This window comes from Galeopterus variegatus, unplaced genomic scaffold, assembly GCF_000696425.1.
Source record: "Galeopterus variegatus unplaced genomic scaffold, G_variegatus-3.0.2 Scaffold12095, whole genome shotgun sequence".
Classification (NCBI taxonomy): domain Eukaryota; kingdom Metazoa; phylum Chordata; class Mammalia; order Dermoptera; family Cynocephalidae; genus Galeopterus; species Galeopterus variegatus.
In genome coordinates, this window is record NW_007738206.1 from 26,059 (window position 1) to 34,865 (window position 8,807).

An 8,807-nucleotide genomic window follows, 5' to 3' on the forward strand; every position below is an offset into this window, starting at 1 on the left:
GCTGTTTCCTGTCCAACCTCTTGGCCTCCAGGGAAATATTAAACCCAAATGCCTTATTTTTTACTACAATCAGGTTTGGCCTAAGTACAAACTAGACAATGGATCCCAGTGGCCAGAAGATGACACTCTCGGTTTGGATACTCAGACATTTAGACAACTTTTGTCACCAAAATGGCAAAGCTGGAGAGATTTCTTATGTTCAAGCCTTCCTCTATCTCAGATTGCATCCTCTCTATCAAAACTGTCCTATGTCTCAAATTCTCCTAGCTTATGCCAGACATCCCCTTCTGGATTCAGGTCAATCTTTTGATCCATCAGAACACTCTGCTCCCCAACCACCTTCTTATGCTCCAGATCCTTCACCAGTCCCTCCACCTTTTCCCTCTCTTCCCAACACCTGGTCTTGAGATGTTCATCCTAAGCCACCCAACCCCCCTCCTTCTACCCCTTCATCAGGTGACAACCCCATCTCAGCTCTGGCTTCTTTATACCCCCTCCAGGAAGTGGCTGAGACAGAGGGAACTGTCTGAGACCATGTCCCTTTATCTCTTTTGGACCTTTCCCAAATTGAAAAATGACTGGGATCTTTCCAGTCCAACCTGGACACATATCTTAAGGAATTCAGATACCTCACCCAGTCTTATGATCTCACCCGGCATGATATTTTTATGATTCTCACTACTACTTTGTCCCCTGAAGACAGGGAGCAGGTCTGGATAATGGCCCAACAACAGGCAGACGAGGTACATGGTCAAAATAATAGGCAGCCTGTGGGAGCCATTGCCATCCCTCACACGGACCCAAATTGGGACTACCACACCGGCCATAGGGACTGGGATCTCCAGGATAACATGATCCCACACTTGATTTACAGCCTCCAAAAGGCTACTCACCAGTCAGTCAATTATGAAAAGCTTAGAGAAATCACATAAAAATCCACTGAAAATCTAAGCAAGTTCCTAACCTGCCTCTCTGAGGCTTTACATAAATACACATGCATAGACCCAAACTCCCCTGCAGGCATGGCCCTCTTACACTCTAATTTCATTACCCAGTCAGCCCGTGATATTTGAAAAAAAAAAACTAAAAAACCTGAGGATGGTCCAAATACAACCCAACAAGACCTCCTCAATGCAGCTTTCAAGGTTTTTAACAATAGGAAGGAGGAGGAGAAGAAAGATTGATACAAAAGAGATCAAGCCAAATTCCAACTCCTGGATAATGCCATACAAGGCTCACATATCCCTAAGCTGGCTGCCTCTAGGGGCAAGACAACTGGGAACTCCTTCAAATGCAGTCAACTGGGTCACAGGGCACAGTCCTGTTCTAACCCCAGGCCCTATCCCAGGCCCTGTCCTCATGGCAAATAACCAGGTCATAGGGGGGTTGACCATTCCAATTGCCAGAGAGGGAGTGGCCCAGTACCCAACCCACAGCCTTTGGCTTCATGGCCATCCTCACCGGAACTTCTTGGATTCCCCCAAGAGGAGGACTGGACAATGCCCAGGGCCTGAGGCTCCCATAGAGATCACCATGCATGAGCCCAGAGTAACTCTCTTTGTAGCCAGTAAGCTTATTCCTTTTGTCATCAATACACGGGCCCCTTACTCTACCCTTCCTGAATATGCAGGACAAACAACCCCTTCCTCTATCACAATAGTAGGGATCATGGGATCAGAATACCACCCATGGATCACTCAACCCTTTTTCTGTACCCTACATCACACTCAATTCACATACAAATTTTTAATAATGCCTCAATGCCCAGCCCCCTTACTGGGACAGGACATCCTTTCCAAATTCAAAGCTACCCTTACCCTAAATGTTTTAACTCTAGCTACAATACTGCTGTTACAGGCCACCCCAGACCTGGCACCTGAGGCTTCCACCTTCCCCTTCCCCTTGGACAAGGTTAATCCCATAGTATGGGACACTTCTTCTCCCTCTGTTGCTATGCACCATTCCCCTATCCTTGTTAAGTTGTGGAACCCCTCTTTGTTCCCTAATGTCCCACAATACCCCATTGCTAACAAACACCTAATAGGCTTAAAACCCACCAGACACAAACTCCTTTCTTCTCATCTCATATGGCCTACCCATTCGCCTTTTAATATACCCATCCTTCTGGTTATAAAGCCTAATGGCTCATAACTTTTAGTTCAAGACCTCAGGGTCATTAATGAGGCCATTTTGCCCATAACCCCAATCATTTCTAACCCCTATACTCTTCTATACACAATCCCAACAACAACCCGCTTCTTCTCTGTACTTGACTTCAAAGATGCCTTTTTTTTTCTATCCCCTTATGCCCTTCCTGTCAAAACCTGTTCACCTTCACTTGGACTGACCCTGATAGATGTCATTCCCAACAACTCACCTGGACAGTACTACCTCAGGGGTTTCAGGATAGCCCCCACTTCTTTGGCCAGGCCTTAGCTCAAGACTTATCTGAACTTCCTCCAGCCTCTAGCACTTTAATACAATATGTGGATGATCTCCTCCTTTATATCCCCTCTTATGAGGTTTCACAGGCCCACACTGTTGCTCTCCTTAATTTCCTGGCCTCCAGGGGATATTGAATGTCCCCCAGCAAGGCCCAAATTGCTTCTCCTTCAGTAACCTATTTGGGAGTCCGCCTCACCCCCAACACTAGAGAAATAATGGTGATCACAAGAATTTAATTTCTGAACTCCCTACTCCTACCATAAAGGGTGAAAGCCTTTCTTTCTTGGGGTTACAGGGTATCTTTGCCTATGGATTCCTAACTTTGGTGAACCCTACAGGACACATTCACATCCCTGACATACGTTCCCACAACATGCTATGACCAGACAACTGCCACATCATGTTCTTACGGGGGTAAAAACTACTGGATAGCTCTTTCCAGAGGAGATTCTGCTGGAGTCCAGTGCCCCCCCCAAATAAAAAACATTTCTGGCCGGCCCGGTGGCGCACTGCTACAGTGCGCCGCTTGGGAGCGCGGCGGCGCTCCCGCCGAGGGTTCGGATCCCACATACAGACCGGTTCCCGCTCACTGGCTGAGCGTGGTGCGGGTGCGGCACCGAGGGTTGCAATCCTGTTACCGGTCCCGGTCCGGTACGGGCGCGACACTGAGGGTTGCGATCTGTTGCCGGACACGAAAAAAGACAAAAAGGAAAAACAAAAAAATTTCTGCTTCACCCAAATCACTCGCCTAGGCTATAGCAATGGGGGAGGACCTCAGGACAAAACTTGTCAGACCCCTAAACATGATGGGACTTGTCCTTCTTCTTGGTCCCTGCCTCTTTTGGTGTTTCTCTAGTTTCTTACAGGAACGCATGCAGGCTTTCACTAACCAAAAGGTCGCCAAATTCTTCATGGGAGGAGGATATCAGCCCCTCAGAATCAGAGACCCTTCCCCAGAAGAATACAGCCTCCCCACACAAGACCAATACCCTGCCACCTAAATGTTTTACCTGCCAACATAAATCTTTTATTTTTTTCGTATCTTCACCCATCTTCAGCAGGAAGTAGCTCCAGAAGAATGAGACCTCTGCCCCTTTTCCCTTCTCCCTATACTTATAAGGCAGGAATGACAGATCTTGAACATAACTAGCGCCATTTTAGGCAAGGCCAAGCACAAAATGGCCCCCAACCCCTCCCTCCTTCCCTTTATGAGAAGCCTCTTGACTTCTGCAAAACAGAAGCCCTTTCGCTGCCACAAGGGCGCAGACCTCCACCCTGGTCGCATAGCTTCCACATTAGCATGATGTCCCTCCTTGATTGTAACAGCCAGCCTTTGGCACCCTATATAAGCTCTCTCACCCCCCACATCTGGTGCTGTCCTGCATTTTGAGGGCAGCCCCGGGCTGCCCACCACTTGGAGTGCATCCTGGCAGATTCTTTTCCTTTAATAAAGCTTGATCAGTACCCAGCATCTCAGCTCACTTTCTTTCAGCAGGTACAGACTTGTCAGTGTCAAAATTTACTACAAAACTACAATAATTGAAACAGTATAGGACAGACACCTAGATTAATGGGATAGAATTGACAGTCCAGAAATAAACTCTAACATTTATGGTCAATTAATTTTTGACAAAAGGCCCAAGACAATTCAATGGGGGAAAATAGTCTTTGAACAAATGGTGCTTAGACAACTGGATATTCACACACAAAAGAATGAAGTTGGAGCCCAGCCTTACACCACACACAAAAATTAACTCAAAATGGATCATAGGTTAAATGTAAGAGCTAAAACAATAAAAATCTTTGAAGAGAATACAGGAGTAAGCCTTTGTGATCTAGGACTAGGCAATAAGTTCTTAAATATGACACCAAAAGCACAAGGGATAAAAGAGAAGACAAATAAGTTGGAGTTAATTGAAATTAAAAACTTTCATTTTAAAGTGGACCACCAAGAAAGTGAAAAGAAAACCCACAGACTGGGTGAAAAATATTTACAAATCATATATCTAAAAAGGGACTTGTATCCAGCATACATAAAGAACGCTTACAACTCGATCATAAAAAGACAACCCAATTAGCAAATGGGCAAAGTATGTGAACAGACATTTCTCCAAGGAAAATACACAATGCACATGAAAAGATGCTCACCACTCACTAGGAAAATGCAAATTCAAACCTCAATGAGATACCACTTCACACCCACTAGAATGGCTATAAACAGAAAGATAGACAATAACCAGTGTTGGTTAGGATGCGGAGAAACTGGAATCTTCCTACATTGCTGATGGAAATGTAAAATGGTGCAGCCACTTTGGAAAACAGTTTAGCAGTTCCTCAAAATGCTAAAACCAGAGCTACCACATGACCCAGCGATTCCACTCCTAATCAGTTACCCAAGAGAGATGAAAACACTTGTCCACTCAACTTGCACATGAATGCTCATAGCAGCAATTTCTCATAGCCCCAAAGTGGAAACAACCATCTATTGTGTTAGATAAGTACCTGGTTTATGCCCAGTGTGTCTAATACTAGATTTTACACACAATCATTATGCTACACTGAGTTTCAATATCATCTGCTTCTATTTATCCTGTTCTTACAGCCCTAATTCAGAATGTCCTTTTATCTTGCTTGAATGACTGCAAGAATACCTTATTTGAACTTTTTTTCTGGTTTCTCTTTTAAACTCTCCATTGTAGCTATTATGAGATTGCTAAAATGCAAATATAATCATTTCAATTCCCTTTCACACTTTTTAATGGTTCTTAAGATAAAATTCTCTGCTTAATATGATTTCAAAGGTTGTTGAAAATTGGGTCTCTGCTTATATCTCCAGGCTGCTCATGGACATTTCTGCAACCCCCACGCCCAGTTCATATAAGGGAACATCTCATTATCATTGTACATTGGCATATGATGGTCTTTCCACTTGAAAATATCGCCCAGCTCCCCCTTTGTTTCCTTACTTTTATTTATTCCTTTTCCTAATACATACTATTCCTTCAGTGTCAGCTTCAGACTCACTGATCTGAAAGGTCTTTCCTTCTGTACTTACACTGGACTTGGTAACCTTCCAAAGGGCTCCCATTCTGAAGGTCATTGGAAGAGTTAATCAAGTATTCTTGATTAGTTGATTAAATTAATGAAGTGTGTTCCAGTAATTTCTTATCATATCAAGTAGATCACAATGTTTTAATTTGATTTTAAAACATCACTTATGAAGAACAATTTAATTTGGTTGGTTTTAAGGGGTAGAGTACTTGACTTGCCTACCTACATGTTCATATATCACTAAGATAAAAGCCCAATCGTTCAAGCAGGTCAGAAATCAATCATTCAAGGAAACAATAGATTTATATGCAACCAGCAAAACTGTTAGCACAAATTATAGTATATGATGTTAAATATTACAAAGGACTAAAACAAACAAACAAAATGATGGCCACCCCTATGACTGGCACAACATTTCTTCCCTAACCCTACCCAAACCTCCAACACCAATCACCATGGAGAATGATCAGGTATAATCCTAACCAGCACAAAGCTCAGGGCTTCTACTCTTCTTGGGAGGAAAACACCCCACTTCTTCCTGGACTAAATGTCTGTGGTTGGCAGCCACACTGTGACCCCAGGGGGAGCTCCAGCCTTGGGACGAAACTAAGACTACACACACTAGAATTTGAAAAAATCTGGGTTCTTGATGACATGGCTAAAAAAATCAATCCTAAAGACTGTGCTAACTCTGGACTTTCTACATATGTTCTCTTTCATATTTAATTTGTTTCCCCTTTCAACTCAAAGCTCCCCACTGAACTGGCATGACAATTCTGTATTTTTCTGAAATTTTAACTACTAAAAGTTGGACTTTCTACATATGTTCTCTTTCATATTTAATTTAAGTTTCCCCTTTCAACTGAAAGCTCCCCACTGAACTGGCATGACAATTCTGTATTTTTCTGAAATTTTAACTACTAAAAGACTGAATAAATCTAAAGAGGAATCGTCATTCACAAGAAACTACTTTATTATATTTGGTACAATCAAACAAAATATGGTCAGAATGGACAGGCCAGCCACCAACTAAATAGACAATAAAACCTGGTATTTGGGGAACAAGTCATAAGTGGTTTCTTCTGCACAGAAGGGGAATGGGAAAGAAAGAGCTCAGTGGGGAGATATCCTGCTACTGCTGTGCAAGCTGACACTCTGGCACCCCTGCTGCATGCTGGCAATTCCAAAATGAAAAGCACTGACCCCCCTCCTCCACTAGGACTCACTGAACAAGCAAATTCACTCAGCAAATGATCCAGATAAACCCATGGTATGAATTAGAGCATGTTGAATAAACAAGAATGCCCTGTAACTTGTTCATTTTCAAGTCATAGCATTTTGTGAAGCCTGGTGTTCCACTGGAAATAAAACACACAAGCACATAATTCATGCAAGAGGAATGGCCAGCTCTGAGTTGCTTAGCCAAGTCTTTATTCTTGAATTTTTTTTTTTAGCCCTGTTCTGTCCTCACCCACAATATAATTTGAAGTCCTGCTAACAGTGCCAAGTCTTCCTTAATGTTTTCCATTAATGTTTAAAACTTGCTGGAGGATTCTTAGAAATTGCATGGAAACATTGTGCTCTCTGTAATTTGTATCCATAACCTCTGTAATGCATATGTTCTCCTTGGGGACCAAGTGTTGAGATCATTCATAAACTCTTGGATCCCATGTGGCACTGCAAACTGGTGACATCTGACCACAGCAGACTCTAGGCCTGTCTCTGGCAATCATTTCCTTTGGTTTGCAGTTAAGGAGACAGCAGTTGGCATACCTTCAACACTTGAAAGTCCTATTTTTGGCAAAGAATAGCATCTGATATTTGAAAGAGATCTGCATATCCTATCCGTTAGTTAGTTGATGAGGAAGTTGTGGATTGAGGCTAATTAATGTTTAATCAGTTTCTCTTTTTTCTCCCTTAAAGATCCATTGTCCACAAAATTGTTCATGTGGGATGGATGTATCCAAAATCACAGAAAGCATGAAGGAATGAAAGCAAGTTAGAGAATGTGTCCAAATACAGTATGTGAAAGCAGGATGCTATCTAGAAGTGCTGGCATTAACCTACACATATTCAAGGCAACATCTTCTTCTACTAGAACAAAAACCTCTTATCCATGACCCCAAAATGGAGCAGTTCTGCTCTGCTCCCCAAGCAACTACCTTCCAGCATATTCCCGTTTAGAATTAATTCCGGTGTTGGGGTAACAGCAATACCTATAACTCTGGACATTAGAAGATATAATACAGTCAATTTAAAATTCAGAACTACACAGGCTAGTTTAATTAAAGATAAAAGAAAATAAATAATGGTTCTCAAAATGGTAACAGGATGAAATGCCAGATTATTTCAAGCTTATGATGGGGCCTCTTACTTTCTTTCCTTAGATCTGTGTTTGGGTACTGCTCGATAAATAAATAAATAAGCACGCCCATTTTATAGAATTGACATTTACAGAATTATTACAGATAATCATCTGTCTGCTTCTACTTTTAAATCTGGTTCATGTCCCATGAACCTCAAGTCTTCAACCAAAGCAATTAAGCTGCTAAGTACCAGGAAGTCTTGTTACAGGTGTTTCGTAGAGAAGCTTTTCTCACTACATTCCATTTTTCTCCAATATCCCCCATTTCCTTTTCATTTAATCCTCACCATTAGACCAACAAAAATAGAAATTTGAGAGGATCAAATATCATTTATATGTATTTGTAAAAAAAAATTTGATGTATTTATTTAAATGTACATTAAATTTAAAATATACCTAAGTATATACTTAAATTCAAACTCCAGGATTCATTACTGCCTTATAGGTACATCTGTCAATTTGAATAAAAGTTTGATGTATTTATTTAAGTGTACATTAAATTTAAAATATACCTAAGTATATATTTAAATTCAAACTCCAGGATTCATTACTGCCTTATAGGTACATCTGTCAATTTGAATAAAAGAAAGAAAGAGTGCTATCAAGTAAATATTAATGTGCTGTTTTCTTCTGGATCCCAATAGATTACCACTCTCCTCCCACCTTGTTAATCCTTATCTGAAGGCATTAGCTTTTACAGCATTCCTACATTGCACAGTTCACAGAGGTACACAGTCTGAGCAGCATTTTCCTGTCATTCCAGCCTCTCCTGGTATCGACGTGTTATTGCTCTGATATTTCTCTCCCATAGTGTATACTGACGTGCATGATCAACGTGAATTACAATGCCAAGTAACTGCCAGATGTCATGAGTTACACACTCAGTACTCTAAGGATTATTACACATTAGGGCACCCTACAGTGCGAGGGTGTCCTGGAATTTATG